The sequence below is a fragment of the Pezoporus flaviventris genome, unplaced genomic scaffold, assembly GCF_033815535.1.
Source record: "Pezoporus flaviventris isolate CSIRO_AGI_PZ_B2104156 unplaced genomic scaffold, CSIRO_AGI_Pfla_v1 ptg000001l, whole genome shotgun sequence".
NCBI lineage: Eukaryota > Metazoa > Chordata > Aves > Psittaciformes > Psittacidae > Pezoporus > Pezoporus flaviventris.
The window spans coordinates 63,487,386-63,513,682 of NW_026892549.1; the positions used below are offsets into that span (position 1 = coordinate 63,487,386).

Below are 26,297 nucleotides of genomic sequence, written 5' to 3' on the forward strand. Positions count from 1 at the left end.
ACCTAGAATACACTTGCACACCCTGTTCTACACGGCGTTCTGCTTGCTGTGCAACTTATTTTAATCCTTTCCCAGCACATCTTCTTCAGTGCTGAGGGGCTTTTATTATTTGTTTTTATTATATCCCCCCCCTCCTTCAGCTGTTTCTTGCATGGAGACAATAGGATTCCTTAGCTTCCCTTAAATAATATACAGCTGACTAATCACTGTGGCACCCAGGAAAGTGGTCAGGTGAAGTAAACATTCTGAAAAGAATGAACCCTTGAGCGATCCCTGCCAAATACTCTCACCTCAAACTGTCACAATGATTGTGGTTTGACCAAAGAAGGGGCTTTTGATGACTGAGGAGTTTTGTGGATTGGTAAACTGCTTGGTGAGTAGAAAAAAGCCTACTGCCAGTTAGTTTAAAGCAGTGGCATTTAACAGAAATGATAGAACCAGAGGGCTGCCTTTCCTGACTGTAACATTGAGGCTATCAAATAGGTCTTAAAAAAGCATGAATGAGAGAAAACTGCGATTGTCTGTTTTACTGCCACTTGTCCAATGGGCTTTAGCAGTACAAATGCAATGGCTGCTTGGCTGAACAACATTGTAGTGGTATGGCTTTTAAGCGGCTGGAGCTAAAGCTGGAACTGCAACTGCCCTACTATACTAGCACAGAAAAACGGACATCCAGTGTCCTACAGCCCTTCTCAATCCAGACTTTATAAAAATCAAGTGTGCAGAACAGTGTTGTATGTTTCTCAGGAAAGAAAGAAATTCAGAATATGATATTCCTCTCAATGTGAACGAGGAGACAGTCTGTTTCAGGTGTGCCATGGCACAGATTACTTTGTTCTTTTAAGAACTATTCTTGTGTGTATATCCAGTCAAACTTTTAAAATCTCCTTCTTAACAAATGATGGCCACTCTGTCTGGAAAATAATTTTACTCTCATTCTAAAGCAATGCTTGCAATATCCTCTCTGTACTTTCATGTTTTGTTCTTAGCTGCCACTATTCTTATTTTATGTGCTTCCCCTGTATTTTGATGCCAAGTCCAGTCACTTGTGTAACAATTCTGGTGCTCTGAAACCTGCCACGCAAAGTGAGGTGAGAATCAAAAGAGGACACTATCCGGATTAATGGAAGTCAGAAGCCTAACAGGTCAGGCATAACTGGCATGTACTCTGTGACAGTGTTTTGGAGACAAACACTCCATCTTCCCCAAAATCCGCACAGATTTTGGGGGCTCTCACTGTGTATGCAGCCCAGAGTACACAGGCAGCCTGAGGGACAGCAAAGCCATGCATATCCCATCTACAGGAGAAACAGTCTGCTATCCTGAACTTTATCTGCCAAAACTAAACTCTACCCTGTCACCAGCAGATCAATGTTGAAGAATAAATGATCCCTAAGCAAAATACATGGGATAGCAGGAGTCTACTTTCATGGTTACAAAACTGAACCCACATTGTTTAGCCCGTTCACAACCTGTTCACAATACTGTAGTACAATACTAAATGCAGTACCTCAGACAAGAAATAACTAATGTCCCAGCAGTAGGCTTAAAACTTCTAGATTGTCAGAGCAAAGTAAAAACACAAACCAACAACAAAAAACCTTAAATGTGACAGTTTACTTCTCTTCTTGCCACAATTCCTTACATTATTTCTTTACCCACTGTGGCTTCATTGTTAGCCAATATTGGCCTGAGGTAGCCAATATTTTGCTCTGCCATATGTATTCCCATATAGTTTGTCCTATAGACAGTAATGCCCTGTTTGGTCCTCACAGACATCTGGAATATAGGCAGAAATGCCTGTGCCAGAGCTGAAAAGAGCAAACTCACTTCAAAGGAGCAATGGAGGGAATCAGAAAATGGTCAGACAAGAAGAATGATGTTAAGAAAGGGAAAAAGATAATGGAAGCTGTGGTTTGCATGTGACACTCATGAAAGGACAGCCAACTGTATCCTGGGCTGCATCAAAAGGAGCATGACCAGCAGGTCAAAGGAGGTGATCCTGCCCCTCTGCTCTCGTGAGACCTCACTTAGGAGTATTGTGTGCAGTTCTGGTGTCCTCAACATATAAAGGACATGGAACTGTTGGAACAAGTCCAGAGGAAGCCACGAGTATGATCAGGGGACTGGAGCACCTCCCGTATGAAGGCAGGCTGAGAAAGTTGGAGCTGCTCAGCCTGGAGAAGAGAAGGCTGCGTGGAGACCTCATAGCAGCCTTCCAGTATCTGAAGGGGGACTATAGGGATGCTGGGGAGGGACTCTTCATTAGGGACTTTAGTGACAGGACAAGGGGTAACAAGTTAAAACTTAAACAGGGAAGTTTAGAATGGATATATGGAAGAAGTTCTTTCCTGTTAGGGTGGTGAGGCACTGGAATGGGTTGCCCAGGGAAGTTGTGAATGCTCCATCCCTGGCAGTGCTCAAGACCAGGTTGGACAGAGCCTTGGATGCCATGGTTTAGTGTGAGGCGCCCCTGCCCATGGCAGGGGGGTTGGAACTTTATGATCTTGAGTCCTTTCCAACCCTAACTATTCTATGATTCTATAATATACGTGATTATAAGCAACAGTGTCCTCCCAGGTGGGCTGCATCTGGGTAGATGCAGCTCCTTGGAGCACAGGGTCCAGCACCACTTTTCAGTAGCTGATTCTGATGGTAAAATACTCCTAATCTGACAATATACTGCTGCCAAAAATTAGTGAGAGGCAGAGAGATCTCAAACCATATCTGTCTATCAACTCACCTGCTTAGTTTCATATACACTCAGATTTCTAATATATGAAGTATACAGTTCAGTAATTTCCCTCAGAAAAATAGCACCTATTACACAACAAAGATAAATGCAAGTTCTTTCATTTACTTTTCAATTAATCTCATGACTCACAGATTAGAGGAACATCCCCTTTAAAATAACAAAGTAAATCACCACTTTATTTGTTCTGAAGGCAGAGGAAGAGAACAGCTTTTACACTTCTCTATGGTGTGAGACAGGCAACGGGAGAAGGTAGGGGTATACGTATCCATAAGAGAGAGAAGGGAATTCACATACAAAACTGTAGCTGAAGAAACAACAGGTTAAACCTTATCTGGCACACGAGGATGACTCACAGACCTGGAAACCTGTGTTTCAATAAAGAGATTCAAGATAGAGCTGATATAGAAAAATGACTTATTTCTCTAATACAGTTTTATGTCTTGGAAGTGGTCTGTAAGGATTAGAATGACTTACAACTGTGTTACATTCTCCAACTCTGAATATGTCATTTTGCTAGTACTTCTCGAGTATTCCCTAGACTTTGCCTTTCTGATCTGCAGATTGTCACTTTCACATCACTAAATTCAATACTTTTGCAAAAGAATTGGCATAAAATCAGTTGTGTGACTTACCAGTAAATACTTTGCTTGTCAGATGATCTCCCATTTGAGAATGCTAGAAAGAAAAACAAACACAAACAACAGTTAGTAACTGAACTCACTTTAGGATTATCTTGTCCGGCCACCTAGCATCATCCTCCTGGCAGGATTAAGGAATAGCAAGGCCAGATCTGTAATGAAAGGTGAATGTCTTATCATCCTGAAATCTGGTTCATACTTGATTATCAGCACCTTTCTTCCATTTAGAGTTCTCATATTATGGAAACACTTATATACTCTGAGTCACTGAGGTATAGAAAGATAAGCTTCAAAAACATTATGGACAGTGGGCATAAACTAATGCTCAGGACCCCTAGGCCTCTCTGAGCCTTTGGAAACAACTGAAGTTTATGGTGTTCAGTCATCACCTCAAGGGAAATACATGCAGCTTCAGTGAGATAATGCACTCAAAGTGTCATGAGGTTTTGTAGCAAAAGTATGATCTGCAAAGGCACAACTGTCCTTCATAAACCAGCTTTTGAGATTACGGTTATCAAATCTAAATTATACACCTTACAGATCCCAAAAGTGTCTACATTACAGACCTTTAGGTAGAAAACCCGATTCTTACACAAAAGTATGTTTAGCCCCCTTCAATCAACCTTAGATGAGGCTCAACACAATGCTAAAAATAAGGTCTAAGGAGCTACTAAAAGCAGAATACTATTTCTTGGACATTTTGGAGCTCTGCGAGACAGAGAAGTTTCATATAAACAAGAGCAAGTGCAGTCAGTCTCAAATAGAGTCTGAAGTAGTCTTCAACTACTAAGACATAGAGTGTCAGATTCCTGAGTGGTGCACAAGTGACTGATGAGACATAATGGACACCAAGCTGCAACAAGGAATACTGCAATTAAATACTGTTAAGGGAGAGAGAGGGAGGAATAAATCACCATTAGGATAGCAAAATACTAACAGGTAAACCATAGAGATTGTGCAATCCCTATTCCTGAAGATGTGCAAAACTTGACAGGACCAGCCCTGAGGAACCTGATCCACATTGACCTTGGTTTAAGCAGAGAGCTGGTACTCATGAACGTGCCTCAATTCTTGCTCATAGCCTTCACCCTATGCTGAGGAGGGGTGGAGAATGCCATTTCTAGTGGTCAGGAGAGTCTAAAATCCCTTCCCATGAAACCAGGGCAAATTTTAACCTGGAAGAACCTTTATCATTTGTGTATCAGAATTAATGGTGAAGTACATCAATGAGTAGATCAAATAACTGAGTTTTCTACAAATAAAGACTACACTTCTAGCAGGCAAATGCCCCAGTCATAACTGCATCTTCCACCTGAGAAAGACTGTGAAACAAGGCTGTCACATGCTATTTTACAGACGTATTGAACTAACTGTAGTAGCTTCCTTAAAACCCAGCAAAAGGTGAGATGTGGCACTGAATAGAGACAAAACTAAAATACTTTGCTGCGCTTCTCTGGTTTCCAAACAACAGCCCACAGAGATGAAGAGAAGGCTCAGAGGAAAGGGGGATGTGGTTTATATTCACAGAAAGTGTGGCTCCATTGCAGAAATGCTGGAAACATCACATCATCTCAGATTCACTGAATCAGTTGTCAATTCCTAAACATTCCTGACAGATTGCCATAGAGGTGGCAGAGATTAATGATCAATTTTACGTTAGAAAGGGAAAGATTAGCTAAGATTTCCTCAGAAAATCTGAGGGCAGCCTTTGTAAACCATGTGGTGTTACTCAAGGAGGAAACAAATTCAGCTTTTCAAGAGTGTAACACTGAGGCACATGCAGTTCTCAGAAGGTGATTTGCCTGTGGTGTTGAAGCTGAAATAAGAGCCAGTTAAGATTTCATATCAGAGGACTAGGTCCCAACAGCAGGAATTCAGTCAATAGAACAACTCTGAAGAGAACATACTGTCTCATGGGTTTTACATTTGCTTCTACAGGCAACTCCAGAGACTGTTAAAGACAGAAATCAAACTGAAATGATCAGAATAAAGTAAGCCTAATAGCGAATTGAATGTTTTGAATACAAGAATACACTGAAAAAAACACTAGGGTAGGTGACAGGAGAGAGAACACAGGAATGAAATGAAATCACTTAAGGTTTATGAAGCATCTCTCTCACTGTTCATTTCTTCTGTTACTTGACCTTCATATTGTGGAGTTTCAGAATCCAGCATGTCAAACTATGCATATTTAAAAGTAACCTCTCCAGAGTATCCTCAGTTTAAATATGGATTTGGGGTTTTGTTGTTGTGTCTTCTGTGACATGCCCACCACGTACCAGATGAACCATGGCAGTCTCAGCCTTCCTTCGTCTCCAGTGAGTCTTATATAAATCTTCCTGGCTGAAAGTGTAGGTCTGCATCCTGGGGAACATTTTTCCCCTTACATCTTAGAATCCCAGAATTTATAATATGAAATTTAAACCAACATAAATTTGTAATTCAATCCCTCTATTCCAATTTAATGAACTAGAGGCTTCACTGCTTTATTGTTTTGTGCCACTGGACCAATCGTTTGATTTACAGATGGAATGCACTTCTTTGTTAATAAATAAATACATAAAAAACATAAAGGTATCTTCAATGCAATTATGCTGATGTCCCTCAGGAACCAGAATGCAATTATTTAAAATATTATTTTCTTAGATTACTCTCAAGAAAATAGGGAAAGAAATATGAAATTTGTGTCCTTTTAGCTTAAGCTCATTTTAAGAGCAGCAACAGTGATGCAGTTAGTCCCCAGTGGCAAGCGAGAAGCACTTAGCCAGAAAATTGTTATTGGATTACAGTTCTGGCTTCATAAAACGTGACTAAAGATCATTTTAGACATCTATGAAATGACCCATTGTCAAAACTGGTATGAGAAACAAGTGACAAAGTTATTCTATTTGGCCATTTTGAGGATCTTTCAGATCACAAAGGTAACTTGGGGCTGTATCAGCCTACACAGCTTTGAGTCAATTATAAAAATAACTCAAAATAAGAAGAATTCTAGCATAAATAATTGAATCTCTCTGGAGGAAAAGAAAAATCCCCGCAAACATGTGCATCTACTTTCAAGTGTTCCTGATGTCTAAAGAATTGTGAAATGATAGTGTGATCAGAAGTCAATTCTGATACCAAGAACTACCTTTCAAACTAACTGGTCTTCTTTATTCAAATAAACAAGATGAAAAGGGCACCAAAGGACAATGCATGATTTTGTACAATGCACAAACTGAAACCACTTAGATACCACTGAAGTTCATTTTCATTTGATTCTTTTCATTTCACTTTACAGTCTATTTCAAACATATTTCCTGGCTGAGAATCCTGCCTCCCATATTTTAATCTGCTTTTCTTCTCTGCCCATTACATAGTACATCTCTGCTTATATAATGACATAATTTATATCCTCAGCACCTGTTTTATCCCTTGTTAATTTTGCAAAATATAAATACAGACATGTTCAAGGAAACCAACTTGGAAAGTGAAGAAGCACATCCAATTTAAAGGGAAAAAAAAATAAATCTATTCACATACTGATAATCAGTATGTATCACTGAGCATTACCAGATGCTTGTAATCCACATGATAGCCCTCTGAATACAAGTGCCTGTGCAAGAACAGTTTTTGCTGGTATGGCAGAGATCACCTGGTGCTGGTATAAGGACATCTTTGTTTGAAGATTAGGGAACTAGCAGAGGGCTCCTTGCTCACACTCCTGCCACAGAAGAGAGGTAAGCAGCAGAATGCACACAGCAAACAAAGAAGATTCTAGTTCCAGCTGGGAAGTTCCCCAATCTTTAATCAATCCCCCCTTGGCAAGCGAATTGGCAGTTTTATTTCTTCCTCCAGAGTGTCCAAAAAGTAATTCTGTTCATCATTGTGAATAAATAATATTTCAGATGGGTTCCATTTAGCGGGGTCACAGAGACCAGTTCAGTACTCATCCATCTCAACACATGGATCCTCACATTTAAGGTCAGATTTTAAATTCCTGCTCACAACGAAAATTACCTAGTTCCGTGAATAATACCAGTAGGTCACGTGGAATGGTGTTATTAAACCAAAGAAAGAGGATCACTAACTGCTGTTTGCAACACAAACGTACTTTCAAACTCACTGCTTCCACACAGAAAGATACAGTTTCTCTATACGGATGAATCACATCATTTGATACAGCAGCTAGGGAAGAGAACTAGTCTGTTTTCAAACCCCCTTAAGAGTCAGTATTGAACTCGTTGCATTGCATTCACTATGAAGTATAATCCTAAATGATACCAAAGTCTTTCCCCCAGTACACTGTGCTGAGCTGCTTGTCTCCAGAACTCTGTTTAACTATCCCAAAGTGTACAAGAAAGTGGAACAGTCCAGTTTGAACACCCTGATGCTGCCTCAGCAATTTCTGCTCCCAGCACATGCTATTTCAACAGCCAGTGATCACTGGAGTTAAAGTGCATGCAACCAGCTGAATAGGATGCAATTCTTATTCTTATGATGAATATCAGGGTCAGAGGTGAGTGCCAGATAACACATAGCAGATGTGGAAGGAGTAGAAGGAATTCTGTTTACTTTGGGTGACCACCTACATTTCAAGGGGGGCTATGCGGGGGGGGGGGGGGGGGGGGGGGAAGCAAAAAGTGCAAGCTAAAGATTGTTTAAGTGATTGCATTGAACAATATTTTGCAGGACAAAGCTACATACTTGTATGTTAGCATGAACTATTGTTGAAATGTAAGAACCAGTCCAGCCCAAATTAACCACTCATGGTATGTGACTCTTCAGGAAACAAATGAGAAGTCTTTTAAAAACATGCCCCATGCCCTGTGATCAGTTCAGCCGGCACTGAAAAGCTGTATTGCTTTTGGAGTTGCCTGTATTTCTTTCCATTTCAGGGTTGTTTTCCTTTTCCTCACGCATTAGCAGCAAAGCAGCCTTAGCAAATGGAAATGGAGAAAGTCTGATCAGAACCTGAGGGAAGTTCTAGATAGCCACTGAGAAGCCTCTGCAAGAAGCACATGACAGCACATTTATAATCTCTCACTATGGGACAAGAAAGCACTGAGAGTCACCTCCTGCTGCTTGGACTAGATGCTCGGCCCTATAGTCCAGGTTGTGCAAAAGGGACCTGAAACTGTTCCAAACAGAGAGTGGATGATTCTTCCAAAGATGATGTATGGAGCAGGAGACATACAGGAACTCCTCAAGCTGATAAAATTACTAGCAGCCATTTAGCTGCTCAGCTTTTGACAACCCATGGTGAAGGATGAAGAACCTTTCTCCTCAATACCATCATCTCTTAAGTCCCAGGCAGCAAGGAGGCAGCCCTGGTGACCACATTCAGCTACTGTGAGACAGGTGAGAAGACTGATCACTTCATGTAGATCAGTGAGCTTACTGTACGATGAATGAACTTTGCTTCCCCTGCTCCCTGTTTCCCTCCCTAAGAAATCATGAAAGTCATTAAGCATCTTGATGCTTTCCATATGGATGTTTCTATAACTTACAAGGTCAAAGTGGACCAGTTAGGAGAACTTAAGACCATCAGAAAGGACTAAAAAGGAGAAGTGGGGGCAGGGAAAGCAGCTGAAATGAAAGGAGTATCATTACAATTTTTAGCTAGTTTTTATAGAAAAATGTAATAGAGGTTAGTAATCTGTGGAAGAACAGATCTTGGAAAATAGCTGTAAGGAGGCAAGTTCAGTCCAAGCAGGAAAAAAAAACAAACCAACCCCCCCCTACATGTACCCACCAGTTAGCCTGCTAGCTTCTAAGTGAGCTGTAACATCTTTTCCTTTAGAAGCTTTGCTCTGCATGTTGAGGATTCAATCTCATTTTCATGGGTGAAGTACACAGCAAGGAAGTAAGTTTAGTAAATGATCTCCGAACTACTCTGGAGTCTTTGAAGATACACTTGTACTACATTTAAAAAGATATACACTGCCTCATTTAGATGATGGATTGAACTGGAAGATGGGGGACAATTTAAGTAGAAAATCCAATAGTTCTCAGTTCCAAGCCTTCAATGCAATGTATATCTCAGGTAACATTAACGATAATTGAAAAAGATCCTGATTTTTTAAAGCTGAGCTGTATGTGCAGCACAAAGCAGTTATTTTTTCGCAAAATCAAAACAATCTGGAGAAACAACTCTGATATTGCTAGAGTCTGGCTGAAACAAATGAGCAAAAGAATAATCATTTCTCAGAGAGTGGAAGGGAATGCATCCCCCTCCCTCCCCATGTTAACTTCTGGTCTGCTGCCATGCTTCCACTTTGGCAACCAAAGGAATGCTGTGGGCACCATATAAAGGCATGCATGGCAGCCTGAGGATTAAAGCAGACATTCCTTATCTTTGACAGATGGTTAATTCATGGTCATTATTACTAAATTCAATTGCTCAATAATTTAGATATGACAAACATGTGTGTAGGAATATATGCCAGGGCACCCTTCTAGGAATCCCAAAATGCAGTATCTCCTCCATGCTTTCACCATACATCCTCATACTGAGTGTGACAGATTGAAACAAATGTAGGCTTTCTGAGCACTTCAACTCCCTCGTGCCACTCTTGTTACATTAGAGAGTGGTTCTAGAGAGTTACTGTGCCCAGACCTAGGGATGGATGAACAGCCTTGGCTGAAACAACCATTTTGTCAATAAATGTAATTCAAGCCCAATTTTTTTTTTTTTTTGTGGGCCTAACTTCTCCAGTTCTGTTGCTATGAGTATCACCACTTAGGCAATCATCGGGAACTCATTTGCAGACAAGGTCACACTCTGAACAGCACTGAGTGCCAGTGGGTCTATTTAAGGTTGTCTGGAATGGCTTTAAAGCAGACTGTGTCTGACTAAACGTTTATATCAATGATGAGCTGCACACCCACTTCTATTACACAAATAAAGAGTCACAGTGAGACCACTCAAGGAAATGCCCTCTTTCTCCATTACTATCCCTTATCCCAAAGCCAGTCCCATTTTCTTCTGTGGTGACAGGCATAAAGATCTTTTGGCAAATGTTTCTTAAGAAATAACACTAATTAAAAAAAAAAAAAAAAATCCCTTTCCTTTCTTTCAGTTGATACAAGAAACTGAACTTCTCCCCTCCTCTGTTCCCACTGATACTTCCAAACTGGCTGGCACAAAAAAAGCACCTCAAAACACCTCCCCAGCTCACTCACTGAAGTTGAAAGACTTCCACTGACTTCAAACACATTTGGATCAGGCCCAAAGGCAGCATCCTCACATGGTAGCACAGACTACCAAGCCACGACACTGGCTGGAATCCATGTCATTTCTAAGCTATTGCTAAAGCAGTGCAGGAAGCTTACACAACTTCAGCTCTCTCAAAGCAGGTGCTGCTCTTCCCTTGTTTGCAGAACATTTTGTGATGTTCAACTAATTCTCCTGCTGATACAGGTTAATTTACAGGTTTCTTATCTGAACCACAAAATCTGGGTATCACAAGTGACTTTGCCTTTGACATCTTATGTGCATAAGTTTTCTGTTCCTTTCCTATCCAGAAATATTACTGCCTTCATGCTTCTCTATAAAGCCCTGAGATGTCATATTTTTAGTTAGAATGTGAACCTTCTGGAGCAGGGACCTTGCCTTTCTTAGTAACTCACTTGGTACACTATTGGCACTATATAATATGAAAGACTGGATCACAAATAGTGTAAGTGGGAAAAGCCTCTGTGCTGTTTCTCCACCACGGCCATTAATCCTATTTAGAGTGCTTGCAGGACAAAGAACTCCAGGCAAATGTGTGAAGCCTAAGCCTTACCTGTTAGGTAAGGAACATACGGAACTGAATCTAACCTTCTGCATGTGCAAGGCAAGTGAATCTATTAAACCAGTTCAGATAAAATATTCACAGGATTTGTTTCAAAGACCAGCATTAGCATTTGAATCAACATAATCCTGTTTACATGCCTTTCACACCATCCTACAAGTGCCTCAAACAGCCACAGTGGACCGAGGACATGCTAAGCTCTCTCAGCTCCTAAAGCTGAGTTAAAGAACAAGGTATCTCATAAGCTTTCCTGAACATCCCATACAACCTACCCTTTGGCAAGCAATGGCTGTGACATCTGGTGGTGTTAAACTGTCTCTTCTTTCCTTGCCCTCTAATTAAGTTTCTAAACTATACTTACAAGAAGCTTGTAGAACTAGAGTAAAACTAATAGAAGAATATTATAACCTCAACATATATGGCACCACACAGAGCTGAAGGTAAACAAATCTGGAGGAGAAAACTCTGTGCAACTTCCTCTCACCTCTTGTACTCAGGTATATACACATTTCTGGTCAGCAGTCAAATTCTTTAAAATCACAAAAGTGCAGCAGAACATCACAACTCTTCTCGTCAACAGATAAAGCATTCTTTTGCCTCTAATTAGAAAGATTAATAAAGTAATGGAGCACATCAGGTTTGCATCAATCACTGCCCATGTGGTTCTTATTACTGTAATTAAAAGTTATCTCCTCAAAATTGTTGGACGAAAGTGCCACGATCTGCAATTGAAAACACATTGAGGGGAGTTATCCCACTTATTTGACTGTTTTAAGACAGTCACATTTAACACTGTGGAGGTAACATATTCAAAAAAGTCCTTAAAGGCAATCTGTCTGTACAAGTGTCCTGTTAATCTTCTATTCAAGAATGTGAATGTTCCTAAGGCTTTTCTTTAAAAAAAAAACAACAGAAAAAGAGCAAAAATAAAAGGATGTTAATAGTCAGAATGAACAGTTTAATAAAGCGAAGCTATTTCAAACTGAGCCACCAAAATTCAAGGCTTAATCTTGAGAGTTCTTTTGGCCCTATGTATGTAAAGAATGTTCAATTCTCTGAGGACTGAATCTTTTAATGTGTTTAGATATTCACACTGAATGAGCCAAATAATCCTGAACAAACCTGGTTCTTTTGCTAACATATCACCCTGTATTTCACAGAAAGTAACAGTCAGGTTTGACATCCAAGCTTTCACAATATATGGGGAATTGGAAATGGGTGTTCTAAATACAGAATTTTTGCATATACAGGACTGCAGACTTAGAAATCTGTACAACAGAGATGCATAGCAAATAGAACTTATCATTTAATTATAGTCCCTTTCTTTCAGACATTAGTGTACAGTAGGTTTAACAGCAAGCTAATTACTTCAAAGCTAGTAGCATGCTTAAACCCAACACTTTTTAAAGCTTTCTTTAGTAAGTAATTTTCTATAAGTAACTTAAGAGATGTTTTTTTCCTACTTTCTTTGTCTTCTTTCTCCACACTGAATGCATGTCATACATTTTGGCATAGGATACAGAGACTTCATGGAGTTCTGTTCAAAACTATTCAGGGTGTAAAACCACTCACTGGCTTCTGAGAAAGGTGTCCTGGATGCTATTAAAAAAAAAAAAAAAAAAAAAAAAGGAGAGGATTTTAATGGGCAGAAAGGTATCTCCTGTAACACAAAGGAAAAACCTTTTACTTCACACATCTCAGGAAACCCCCAAAGGGTGTTAGATAAGGGCTTGTTTGGATTTTATTGTCAAAGAGAAAAGAACTTTTTCCTATGATCTTTATTTACATTTGAAATCTACTACCAGTTTCCTTCTATAGCTTCTGAAAACCTGTGTTCTCTTGCATTATCAACAGGCAGCTCCATCAGTGGGCAGTGCATTGACATCACAAGAGATGAAGAGTCAGTGTCTAGAGACTGTTTAGAAAACTAAAAGAGACTGTGTAATTTGTCTTCCAATCCTCAGCTATAAATGTGACTCTTAAAAAAAAAAAAAATCTTAATTTTTGCTGGAATTTGTTGTACTTATCCAACTCCGGGGGGGGGGGGGGGGAGTAAATAAAATGAAATGAGAGAAGTACAGAATTCTGAAACAAGACTATGGGAATAAAGTGGCACAACACAACATATTCACTGTGGCCCTCTAAAATTTCCTAGAGAAAAATTACCCTGCATCAAAGAAAGTGTGAAGAAAAGAGAAACAGTGATGCCGAATATGACAAAAAGCTTGTTTACGTTTAATACATAGGAGAAATTGTTCAAGGACAGTTAAATGTGACCCATTTGATATACCAAGGTTTCCAGTACCTATGGTACTCTGCTGAGTAAGTGCTGATCATGCAAATTAAGGCTGCCTGGGGATACACAGTGCTTTCCAGTTGCAGTTTGGATTTTCCAAGTTCTCTAAAAACTGTCAGAGCTGTGGCTGCACGTTACAGGGTCGCCAGGGCTCCTTCCAGTCCTGCAGTTGCTGCCTCATTTGGAAGATTCATCTGTCTGACTTTCTTGAGTCTTCTGACATACATGTCCATATTCAGGAATGTAAGAGCCTAATTACTGCTACTAGCTGTGTAATTTAAAGTACAGATGGGCAAGTCAATTTGAAAAGGGGTCCCAAGACTAATATTTCAGCTTCAATAGAAAAGAGGAATAAAAATCTAGCGGTCATTGTAATGCTAGTAAGCTCTAAAGTTCAGCAGAGGCTAGAAGTCATCAAAGGTAATGCAGAGTATGCCCTCAGTATACACAGTGTTCAAGATCTGAGACCTTCTGGACTTCCTTATATTTGCTGGCTTAGATTCTTAGCCAGTTTGCAATATGCTTACAAATCTCCCTAGCTATATTTTTGGGTAATTATGTCTGAGGAAATGCAAGGAAATCCAAACTACACATCACCTCTGAAACTAGCATCAAACACCCAATCAAAACTTTACAAGTTAGGTGAAGATTAGCATATGAAATGAAAGGACTAAGAAAAATATCAAGAAGTTAGGAACAGCAATGGGTATTTAATAAGGGTACAATGTGCCCACCATCTGAATACAAGGGCAGACAATTCTTTTTTACCATTTTACTATAATCATATAGATTGTAACCTATAGGGAAATTATGCTCTAAAACAAGTTGCCCTAACCCCCATTCCCCAAACGTTTATCTAAAATATTAAGCTGTGTCTTTTCCTATGGCTATTTTTAGTAATGGTATCAGAAATTAAACATTCTATGGTCTGGGCCCCAAAGAAAACACCACTCTGTGTTCTGGATGTGTTCCATGATATTTTGAAACCATCTTAAAAATCAGATGCAGCCAGTGTTACGATCCCCAGTGGATCTGCAGGGCTCCATTAGGATCACCAGGGGAAGCACATAGTTGTGACAAGGCAAGCAATGCAGCATTACTCACTGGAGCTGAGGTATGACACAGTGAGAAGCTGCTATTGTTCTCTTTGGTTTCTCTCAAGACACTAAAGTTCAAATCTACTCGCAGCCTAATTCGCAGCTGAACCACAGCCTGCAGCCTCCCAAGGGAATGTCCCAAGTGCCTGATAACCTGCTCCCAGGAGAAGGAAGGTGCTTTGAATCCCTGTTCTTGCAGATTTTCTATGAAAAGAGGACTAATTAATGATACAGTCCCATGTACCTGTTCTCCATTTTGCAGGTCTGTAGCATCGACCAGGTCACAGGCATTATTTGGATTAAAAAGAGAAGCCACCTCACTCCAGCCCCAGTAAAAGCAGTGTCCTTTAATTCAGATAATTTCAGTGCCTGGAGGTTCATGGCAATGGCATCTCCCAGCAAGCAGAAGTGGCAGGGGTACACACACAGACTGCTGCCAGTGTTTCACCTCTGCAGGACACATGGCCTCAGAGACACAGGGCTTGTGCAGCAGGACACACACAGACCAGTGATCTGAACTCAGCTGGAGTTCTGAATGGTCCTGAACTCAGGACCATTAATTTGTTCATCTTCGTAACAACTCCATTTCTTTCCTTTACCAACACTTGACATCACATAGTTAATTCTGCAATGAGCACAATAAATGGTTCCAGTACTTTTATTTAAATAAGGTATTTTTTTAAGTGAATCCAATCTAATTCAGATTCCCCCCCCCCCCAGTTTGGCCGCCATACTGCAAAATCAATTACCTACAGAATCCTGTTTACATTAAGAGTTAGTGGGGGTAACAAGTGTGGTCACTCTTGCTATACAGTCCACACCTTAATAAGAAGTTCTTTTGATCTTTTAATGATTTCTCTTCTTTCCCCTAATTCTTACTAAGGACAAGGTCAAACAGTTGACACTTAATGAAAAAAAAATACACTGCACCAGCCATACTCAGTAAGCAAACATATATAGATTTGGTGTTTTGTTCCCTATCCAGAAAGCCATTAGGTGTTTTGAAGGTATTGAAACTTACGTAATATTTTTAGAGACATGTTGTCTCATATCCATAGCCATTAGTGTATTTTATTTGACAGATGTCAAGTAAAAGATTAATGGGGAAAAGAAGTTGGGTTTTTTTTTTTGCCCGAAAGATGATGATGAAATATTTAAATGAAGTCTGCTAGAAGCTACTTGATTACAAATCGCTTTTGAGCTGTTTATGCAACTGAAAGAATGGATTCTCCTATAGTATCCTTGTATTTACCAAACTACAAGCTGCCCTATACTAATGGAAAAGCACATGGATGCCTACTTCTATACCTCACTTAGTATGATTTTCTTCCCCTTGCAGAAATAAATGTACTTATAAGGTAATTGTTGCAAAACACTTCCAAATGACTGCTAGGAAAACAACCTCAACTTCTAATGCTGAATCACTGGCACAGTCAATGAGTGCAATGGAGTTCAGCCTAGGCACTAACACTACAAGACACAACACTGCCTTGCAAAACTGTCATTTCATTAGTTACCAAGTGAAAAAGGAATGTGGGTGCTTGAGGATGCTTACTGTATAGTAATTTTGTGTGTACACGTATACATATCTAGCACTTAAGTGCAAGTACACACAGGCATTGCCAGAGAAGAATACTCTACATGGCACTGAGTCCCTGCTAGTGATATTCTCTTTATGTTTGTGTACTTGTAAAAATGGTCCAAGATACAAACAGTTTGGAGAGACAAAATAAAAGTGAAACCAGAGATCAAACACACTAAGAGACAGTAAACTTACACCCTCACTTATTAGTATTAACAGTTACGGTTTGAGAATGACAGAAAGGTGACCTTGGTTAGTTGGTGGTTTTAAAGCCCAGAGACAAAGTGGGTTTCCTATAGGCACTATAAAATCCTGCACTCCAGAAGCATTAATGGGGTCCAACTTTCAAAGTGTACAGTGAGGTTTTATAGCTATCTCAGCCCTAGTGGGCTAAATCCCAAGCTACTGAAACCAACACAGTTCGTTACCCTAGTAGCACTACACCAATTTACACCACCCAAGGATCCAGCTCAGAAAGTGTAATGGGACTCCTGTGGCCTCAGCTTTCACAGAACAATCTGATACTATATAACAATCTGACGAACCCAAGAAACTGGAAATTAAGACTTCTGCTTTCTCCATATTTCACCCCGTTGTATTTAAGTGCTTTGCTGCAAGTGCCTGGATATTACGCACTGAAATAGAGCCACAAGAATTCTCTCCAAACTCAGAAGAAGATACTATTGACTGCAGTGGGACTCATCTTAATTTCAGTGAGACCTGATTTAAGCAGAGAGTAGGCTCAGTCAACAACCGTGATACAAAAACGTAAAAGGCTTTCCATAGTCCTATTCCAGATGATACCCTTCTCTGTGCTATGGCCCTGGTGTGGGTGACAAGCTTTGTTTAGTTGGGGTCTCAAACAGCAATATTCAGATCAGGATACCAACTTCCTCTTACACTATAAAAGATGTCCCCTAAGTTCAGAACCTGACTGAGATTCTTGACTAATCAAGATCAAGCTCAGGAGTGTTGCATCCCAACCAGAAAGAAGTGCAGCAGGAGGGCCAGGAGAACTCCTTGGACGGATAAGGAGCTCCTGAGGAAAATTCAAATGAAAAAAGAGGCTTATAATAAGTGGAAGCAAGGACAGGCGGCATGGGAAGAGTACAGGGATGTTGTCTGGGAAGCTAGGGACCAGGTTAGGAAAGCTAAGGCTCAGAATTAAACTTAGCTAGAGGTATTAAAGGTAACAGGAAGGGATTCTACAAGTACATAGCAAATAAAAAACAGACTAGGGAGAATGTAGGCCCCCTCAGGAAGCTCTCAGGAGAACTGGCTACACAGGATTTGGAGAAGGCTGAGGTTCTGAATGACTTCTTTGCCTCGGTCTTCACTGGCAAAGGCTCTGACCTCACCACCCAAGTCTTGGAAGGCAGATGCAGGGACTGTGAGAATGAAGACCTTGTGCCCACTGTAGGAGAGGAACTGGTTCGAGACCATCTTAAAAACCTGAACGTGCACAAGTCCATGGGTCCTGATGAGATCCATCCGCGAGTCCTGAAGGAGCTGGGAAATGAAGTTGGGAAGCCACTGGCCATCATATTTGAGAAATCATGGCAGTCAGGTGAAGTTCCCGATGACTGGAAAAAGGGAAATGTAACCCCCATTTTCAAGAAGGGAAAATGGATGACCCGGGGAATTACAGACCAGTCAGTCTCACCTCTGTGCCTGGCAAAATCTTGGAGCAGATTCTCCTGGAAGGCATGCTAAGGCACATGAAAAACAACAAGGTGCTTGGTGACAGCCAGCATGGCTTCACTAAGGGGAAATCCTGCCTGACCAATTTGGTGGCCTTCTGTGATGGGGCTACAGAACTGATGGACAGGGGTAGAGCAGTTGATGTCATCTACCTGGACTTGTGTAAAGCGTTCGACACTGTCCCACACGACATCCTTGTCTCTAAATTGGAGAGACATCAATTTGATGGATGGACCGCTCGGTGGATAAAGAACTGGCTGGATGGCCGCACACAAAGAGTTGTGGTCAATGGCTCTATGTCTGGCTGGAGAGCAGTAACGAGTGGCATCCCTCAGGGATCCGTGTTGGGACCGGTCTTGTTCAACATCTTTGTCACTGACATGGACAGTGGGATTGAGTGCACCCTCAGCACGTTTGCCGATGACACCAAGCTGTGTGGTTCGGTTGATACCCTGGAGGGAAGGAATGCCATCCAGAGGGACCTCGACACACTTGTGAGGTGGGCTGATGCCAACCTCATGAAGTTTAACCGTGCCACGTGCAAGGTCCTACACCTGGGTCGGAGCAATCCCAGGCACAGCTACAGGTTGGGCAGAGAAGAGATTCAGAGCAGCCCTGTGGAGAAGGACTTGGGGGTATTGGTTGATGAGAAAATGAACATGAGCCGGCTTCAGTGTGCGCTTGCAGCCCAGAAAGCCAACCGTATCCTGGGCTGCATCAAAAGGAGTGTGATCAGCAGGTCAAAGGAGGTGATCCTGCCTCTCTACTCTGCTCTCGTGAGACCTCACCTGGAGTATTGTGTGCAGTTCTGGTGTCCTCAACATAAAAAGGACATGGAACTGTTGGAACAAGTCCAGAGAAGGGCCATGAGGATGATCAGGGGACTGGAGCACCTCCCGTACGAAGACAGGCTGAGGAAGTTGTGGCTGTTCAGCCTGGAGAAGAGAAGGATGCGTGGAGACCTCATAGGAGCCTTCCAGTATCTGAAGGGGGCCTATAGGGATGCTGGAGAGGGACTCTTCATTAGAGACTGTAGTGACAGGACAAGGGGTAACGGGTTAAAACTTAAACAGGGGAAGTTTAGGTTGGATAGAAGAAGGAAATTCTTTCCTGTTAGGGTGGTGAGGCACTGGAATAGGTTGCCCAGGGAGGCTGTGAGTGCTCCATCCCTGGCAGTGTTCAAGGCCAGGTTGGACGAGGCCTTGGGTGATTTAGCATAAGGTGTCCCTGCCCACGGCAGGGGGGTTGGAACTAGATGATCTTAAGGTCCTTTCCAACCCTAACTATTCTATAATTCTATGATTCTAAATAGGGGGATACTCTATATCCTATTAATAGGATATTTTATTACTCCTATTAATAGGAGTAATAAGAAAAAAAAACAGCCCCAAATTTAATTATTCAAGCACATTTTCTCAGCGGACACAAACCTGACATTGCTGCATTTATTTCAGTGGGCCTAAAAAACTCACCTGAGTTGAAGGACTGACCCTGAAATGTTCACAATCTCTGCTAACTGACTCAGTATCAGTGACATGAAGTACCAGGCTCTAGCTGAAATTTCATGAAAGACAGATTAAAGGCCATCAGTGGACAGAGACCATAGGGCAAAAACATATTTCAGAAAAGAATATTTCACGTTTCAAGTTCGAGTTCTCTTCACAATGAAAGGTGACCTTTGATATCATTCTTGCCATGCTCTTTGTATTTAAACTCTTTGCTTTCAGCAGAACTCAAACACAGATGAGCACTGTTTTAATCCTTTCTTTAGCATCCCTATTTCAATATTCCAGACTCAACCACCATTTAACCCAGCCATCCCCTACTGTGCATCTGTCCCTCAAATCTTAAATACCTGTCCTCCCAATCTGTTCTGAGGCTGAGTCCAAATGAGTTTTGTGTACGTAAATTCTATTATCTACATACATAAATGACAGAATCTACTGCCTACGCATGCAAACGTTAGCTATCTAGACCAACCAATGTGACACTCTGTATTAAAAGGCAAAGATTTTTCATACACAAAGGGAAGTCTGAGAAGTGCACCTTAGAAACTGTGGCCCTAAAATTATGTGCAAGAAAAAGAAGCATCCCTGCCTGTAAAGAGTAAGTATTGCCAACAAGTATAATATGAATGTAGCTGAAATCTCTGGATAACCTTCAGAAGTTGGGTTACCCTTGCTTACAGCTCTTCAGGACCCACCTGGCCTTTGGTAATGCTAGGGCATATGTGCAATCTGTCCAGTTGAAGTGTTCAGAGAAAGAAATATCATCCCACTCATACAGATTATCTGCAGCATCTGAATGATTTCAGGTCATTAAAAACATACAAGAGAGTTTAAGAACTGATTCATGAGAAAGACACTTTAAAAGAGAAGAGGTAACTTCAAAAGCCTGATGACATTTCTGTTTTGGGGTTGGTTTTATTTCTGGCTAAGGCACATTATCTTTTAATACTGCTAATGTCAACACTTCTACTTTTTTCATCCCCAAACAGGTAAAATTACATGATAGACTCCGTGTTTTTTCTTTTTATTTAAACCCAGAAACATTCATTCCAGCACTAAGAACTTCTAACACCTTAAGTTTCAGCCCAAGGCCAACTTTCCAACTATTACAATCCCCTCCTGAAGAGGTCTGAAAATGGAATAACTTATTTACCTTTCCTTAAGGAAGTACACAGTTCATCCTTCACACTTTCTATTAATCTGTATACAAAGTCAGGGCTTGTGCTATATCACATCTGTTATGCTACCTAGCTGTAACTAAGGACTGAATTCAGTTCAGTGGACATGTATATTATCCACACATTTTTGTACAACATTATACAGACTGCAGTTATCATCCAGTGTATGAATCAATCCCTTAGCAGTTTACGATTTATGCAGCTTGCTAGAAGTAGGCCATGCCAGCCTTTAAAGCACTTTAGCTTAGTTGGTTTTGCTCATGAAGGACATATTGTCCTGTAATTATTTTGTCATTTCTTAAAAGGTGAAATCCTTAACAGGTTCATGCTTTATGTGCTGTTATGTGTGAGTTTACATTTGAGCATGTCTCACCAAGAAGAAATCATCATTCCAAATTACTTTACAAGGAGCTACATCGAACTGGACAGTTTAAAATGTGTTAAATATCCTCAGAGTTTACATGGCCAGTTTCAGGGGAGCAGGGGTGGAACAGGATAAGCGGGAGTCAAGGAAATCATTAATATGTTCCAGTTACTGCCCCGACTTGAAAAATACATAACTGCATAAAAGTGTCACTTTTTGGTTTGATCCTGTCAGTAATGTAATGTTCTGTTGTGTTTTCTTCTATCGTTTAATAGGGGCAGTATCAGCAAAATGTGCAACTTTAAACAATTACGCAAATTCTAAAGTAATATGTTCAGGGCAAAACTGAAAGGAGGTTCTGACATTAATCAGAGGCTACAGGCTCTGCTTGCAAGAGTTGTGTAAAATATGGGCTAACCTTAGTGCTAGTGGCTGAAAGGCAAAAGTTTTTTTGCTGCCTCAAATTTACTGCAGTTCTAGCTTATTTGAAACAAACAAAAAAAAAAACAAAGATACAAAATTCCCTTTTCTACACAAAAATCTTCCATTCAGCTTAAAGGAACAGCATTAAGACATATAAATCCCCTTTTTGCCTAGATATGTTAGAATATTTGGAAAATTTGAATAAAATTCTAGAATGATTTATAAATCACATGAATGATGGGAGTTCTACAATAGATTCTCCCTAACAACTCCTGCTTTGTCTAACTAATGCTTATCTGATATACTGGTGATATGAAGCTAATAAAGTGTGAACACAGAATACTGAGCTGGTTTCAATAAAAACAAGGTCAGCTTGGATCCCAAATGAAAACGGTGGGGGGAAATCTGGATCCTTCGGATACTTCAAAAGAGTAGAAGTTTCTGGCTAGTTGGGATTTAACTCTAGAAGTGGGAGAGAAAGCAAGCCTGGGATTAGGATCCTCCAAGGCTTCAGATTCAAATTTTAGGTTTCTACTTGCTGGAAACTATTTGAATGATACTCATCCCCTACTGTTAACTAGCATAAACCAGCCAAAGAAAAGCCATGTTCAGCATGACCATGAAAAGGAAACGCCATATCTCTCATGAGAAAGAATGATCTTGAAAGACATCTATCCTGCTCTCCCAACTGCTGGGGCTCAGGCAATATCCAAACTCCTAAGATTATTATCTGAACTGCTCTCTGAACCTCTGTTTCCCCAGTGTCAGCTGTAATACATGAAGGCAGTTTACAAGAGAGTGTTAGCTATTCACTTTGAATTTCCCAGCTTTAGTTGGTTTAAGAGAGACCCCCAATGTCACTTACACATAGTGTTTTTGTGTTATATTTTAATTTTGAAAGGATTATCAACAAAATCTACCCTTTCCGTTAACTTTCTTTGAAAAACGATTAAGAGTTTTAGAAAGGCTCCCCAAATACCCTCCCCCTGCCTGCTAAGTTAGCCAGAACGGAGCATGTCATACAGATGAAAATGCAGAGGCAAACCAGAAAGTTCTTAATCTGAAACTATACATACCAGTGTGTTACTTGGGAAAGTGGTGCAACATGGTTCAACACTGTAAATTATACTGAAATTTGCTTTGTGTTGGTATTTGGCTCTGTATAACTTTATTGATAAAAACAGCAATTCATTTCTTTTTTTTATGGACCTGACAATTACATACCACTGAAAAGAATTTGACTGCTAATAGCTGACTACAGCAAGGAAAAAATCCTGTTGTCTTACACAAACATTACCAGCAATATTCCCTCTAAGAAAGACTTTGTTAATAAAATGTGTCTTCTTTAGCTACTCCTTAAAATACTACATTTGAGATCTTGGTCTGCAACTGATTTTCCTGATACTACACGGGGAAGTCACTGTGAAAACTAGACAGAGATGGGATATAATGAATGCATCACTCATAAATATGGTTCCTCAAAACATAAAAATCTGGCAAAGCTCAAAGAGCAGAGCAGGAGGTAAGACAGCTTTCATATGCTGCTAATGCTCTTAATGTACATTGGATAATAATGTATCTTACTTCTTCCAAACTGAGTAAGATACCTTGTTTTAAATCTGCTTGTGGAGTATGCTGCTCCAGGTTTCTCTTAATTTAGTACAGTATTCTGTGGTCTAAAGCAAGTAGCTCTAAATTAAATAAACTAGCATACCTATTGCACAAAGCAACTGACTGCATTCCAGTGAAGCCCCTTTGAAAACCATGTCAAATCTCTGCTGACTCAGGGAGAAAAGTACCTCATTCCCTCTGCGTTAGTCACCCTGTTAGAGATTAATTCTAATGAGCTTTTTTCTACAGCTTGGCTGGCACACCCAGGATTTGCATCACATACCTATGCTCAATATTTAGCCCAAAATGTGTTCCTTCAAATGCAGATAGACACTAACTTTCCAGAAGCCATTAACTACAGCATTACTGTAACAGCTTATCAAGATTCAGTGAGGCCAGCCACAGGCTGCCTCCTCAGCTTTTGTAAGCAGCCATCATACAACTAAATATTGTAAAATCAACGTGGGCCAACACTCATGCAAACACCAGTGTGAATGACACATCTCAAGAAAGGTCACTGTATTAAAGAGCAGCGCTTTCTCTTTATTTCATCATCCTCCCTATTTCACTGCTTTTTGGCAAACAGTGGGCATCTATTTGATGTGCCTAGATTGTCTGTAGACCTGCAACAAAGTTTCAAGCTTCCTCCCAGCTGTATCCTGCCCTCATTAGGCAAATAACCATCCTATGGCCTTTTCTACCCACCAACATGAGAAATGACTAAGAAAAGTTCAGTTCACATAGAAACCAGGAGTCCTACATCTTTGATGACTCTTCAGTTATTTCACTCTACAAATACCATGCCTGAGCAAGTTTTATTGAGGGAACAATACTAACCTGTAATCAATATCTACAATACCATCAAACCAAACAAAAAAAATCTGTCATGCAAAAAAATGCTTGCATGCAACTTGGCTCAGTCCCTTTGAAAATGAAATAGCTACTGTTAGATGCATGACCTAAATCAAGCCTGGTCTCTTCTGGACCAAAGGGCTGGAAAATAATTTTCTGATCTGAAGAATATTAAAAGATGACAGTAACAAGCTCTTTCCCAATTAAATGAGAGTACTGCTGGCCTGGTTACTGCAGCCACTCTAAATCACTGCAACACCACATGTAGTGAAACTGTGTCTTCAAGGTAGCAGAGGACCAAACTGTTTACAGTTTCAGAGTTAAAAAACGCCACTGGAGCTCTCCTCAGAGCAAAAAAGAAGTCAGCACAACTCACAGTTTAATATACTCCATGAAGGACACAGTATGAAACCATACAGCTCTACTGAGTACTACTTCGCTGTCCCAAGCACTCTCCAGCAAAAGTCTGGCAATGGCAACAGAAGAACACAAGATACAGCTCAGTCTCTATTAACAATAAATAAAGTAGCACACTCATGCTTCATCATAACAGACCAGAGCCGCAAAGGCACTCTCTAAAGGACTGGTCTAGCAGCCTGTTTTCAGATTTCTTCCTCCCTTTAGAGTTTCCAAGGTACATAACATCCTAGTAGCCAAGGGCTAGGTAAATGAAGTGTACAACAAGTTGTACAACGGTACACCTAACTTTAGGACATTCAGCCATTGAAGTAACACAAAACAAAATCTGTGTTAATGCCTAAGTTTCCTAGCCAAAGAGTACAAACTTTAGGTAGTGCTGACAGTAACAGCACTACCTAAAGTGGAAAACTGGTTTGAAGTATTCCTGTAAGTGCCCAAATTACTATCTCCTGCATATGTGTCCTAATCACTAAGCCATCACGCAGCCAGCACAGGGGTTCTCACTGCCTCTCCTGAAAGTCCAACCTCATCACCAGCTCTGTGAGATTCATGAATGTTGTGTGTAGTGCTCAGGACTGGTGGCCTCAACCAGGGCAGAAATATCAAGTCTAAACTCCTTAAACATTTCTAGTCTCTGGGCACCTAAGACACCGTCTGGAAACTGAAATGTGCCGTTTTGTTGCTGGGTACCTATGACGACCTTTTCATGTTGGAGAACTAAAGTGATTCTGCCAGCTCCATGAAGCAGGAATTCCCTTTCTCCTACTTCCTGCAGGTGGGCTCCAACAGGGGCATTGCCAGCCATCTCTGTTCACGCAGGCCTCACTGTGAAAAAGCCAAACACCACCACAACTTTCATGCTGCACCGTTTAGCTTTGGCTGAAACTAGAATCGTGTGTCTGTGGTTTTCCTGTTTGGGTGCCTAATTTAACTGGCTGAGCCCACTCTTTCAAGTGTGGAAGGGACTCTGAGGGTATAAGGAATTAGCATGCTTCTGCCAGAGACATTCCACCAGGATCACGTGTTTGTTTAACATGTACAAACAGCTAAAATAAAATATTTGTTGGCCTCAGTAATAAACAGAATATAAAATAGTGCGAAATTAAGCAAGACCAGCTGGGCTCCAGAAGAACCAAAAGGAGCAGTTAACATACTATACAATGATCTGGAACACAGACGCACTAAGATGGACTGCTCTTGATGTGTGTTTTTGATGCACTTTTTATACAAAGTGCTGATTAGATCTAGCTACCAAAATTATGCCCTTTCATATCCATATGCCAGTAATAAACAAAATACAGAGGAAGAAATCCTAGGATGCTTTCTACTGTTTTAAATCAACTGCTTTACAAGCCAAGTTTGCAGTGTTGCATCATATGCTGTAGGAGTGTGAAGTTATCACAGCAGTGGTAACTGATTCCATACTTCCAGAGGCAAGAAAAAAGGAAAAAAACAAAGAAAATTAAGAATTCTTCTGTTTTAAAGCAGGATTTGTCAGCCCTCATGGACCTGTGAGAAATTCAGGATATGCATCTGTATAGAGTCTGTGTAGGACCATTTGGACCTCCATATATATATATGTATATATTTACATATACTGAAACCACAAAGGAAGCAACTGCTTGAACAGTTGGTATTTTTTGAACTTGGAAACATTGTTCCCTAATAGCACAGGACAGGATGGAGGACCTCCCTCTCCCAGGATTTTTCCTCAATTTGGGAAGTAGAGCCAGGGACTCCATGATACAGAGGATGCTCTTTTGTTTCATACCATTACTGCAATTTTGAACTGTGAATTCAAACAGAAATGTGACACTGTAATTCCTCTGAAAGATGCTCTGTTACGCTGCGCAGACCACCCTTGTGTCTTCTGCCTTCTGTGTTCCAAACCTTTCCCACTTACCTTCCCCTGGGGTTATACATGTGGCACTGTGGATAACTGCCCTTCCAGCAGACTCCTCCTAGCAGCTGGACATTTTGGATCTTTCCCAGTTTGTTACAAAGACTGCATCAGATGCATTTGTGCTTTTGATATATCTTTTAAGAGAAAGAGGCTGAATGAGGAAATAAAGTCCAGCCCTTGGAAAAGCTGCA

General features: G+C 40.6%; 1 long non-coding RNA gene across 2 annotated transcripts in view; it reads right to left on the minus strand.

Annotated features, from left to right (window-relative positions):
- The window catches only part of LOC133273759 (uncharacterized), a 260,975-nt gene that overhangs the window by 158,152 nt on the left and 76,526 nt on the right, over nt 1-26,297 (minus strand). The window contains exons 3-4 of one of the 2 annotated variants that reach the window (XR_009744931.1): nt 12,635-12,770; nt 3,388-3,430 (exon numbers count right to left, since the gene is read on the minus strand). This is a non-coding gene — a long non-coding RNA (uncharacterized LOC133273759). The remainder of the gene's footprint in view (nt 1-3,387; nt 3,431-12,634; nt 12,771-26,297) is intronic. The other variant, XR_009744930.1, reaches the window with a different exon arrangement.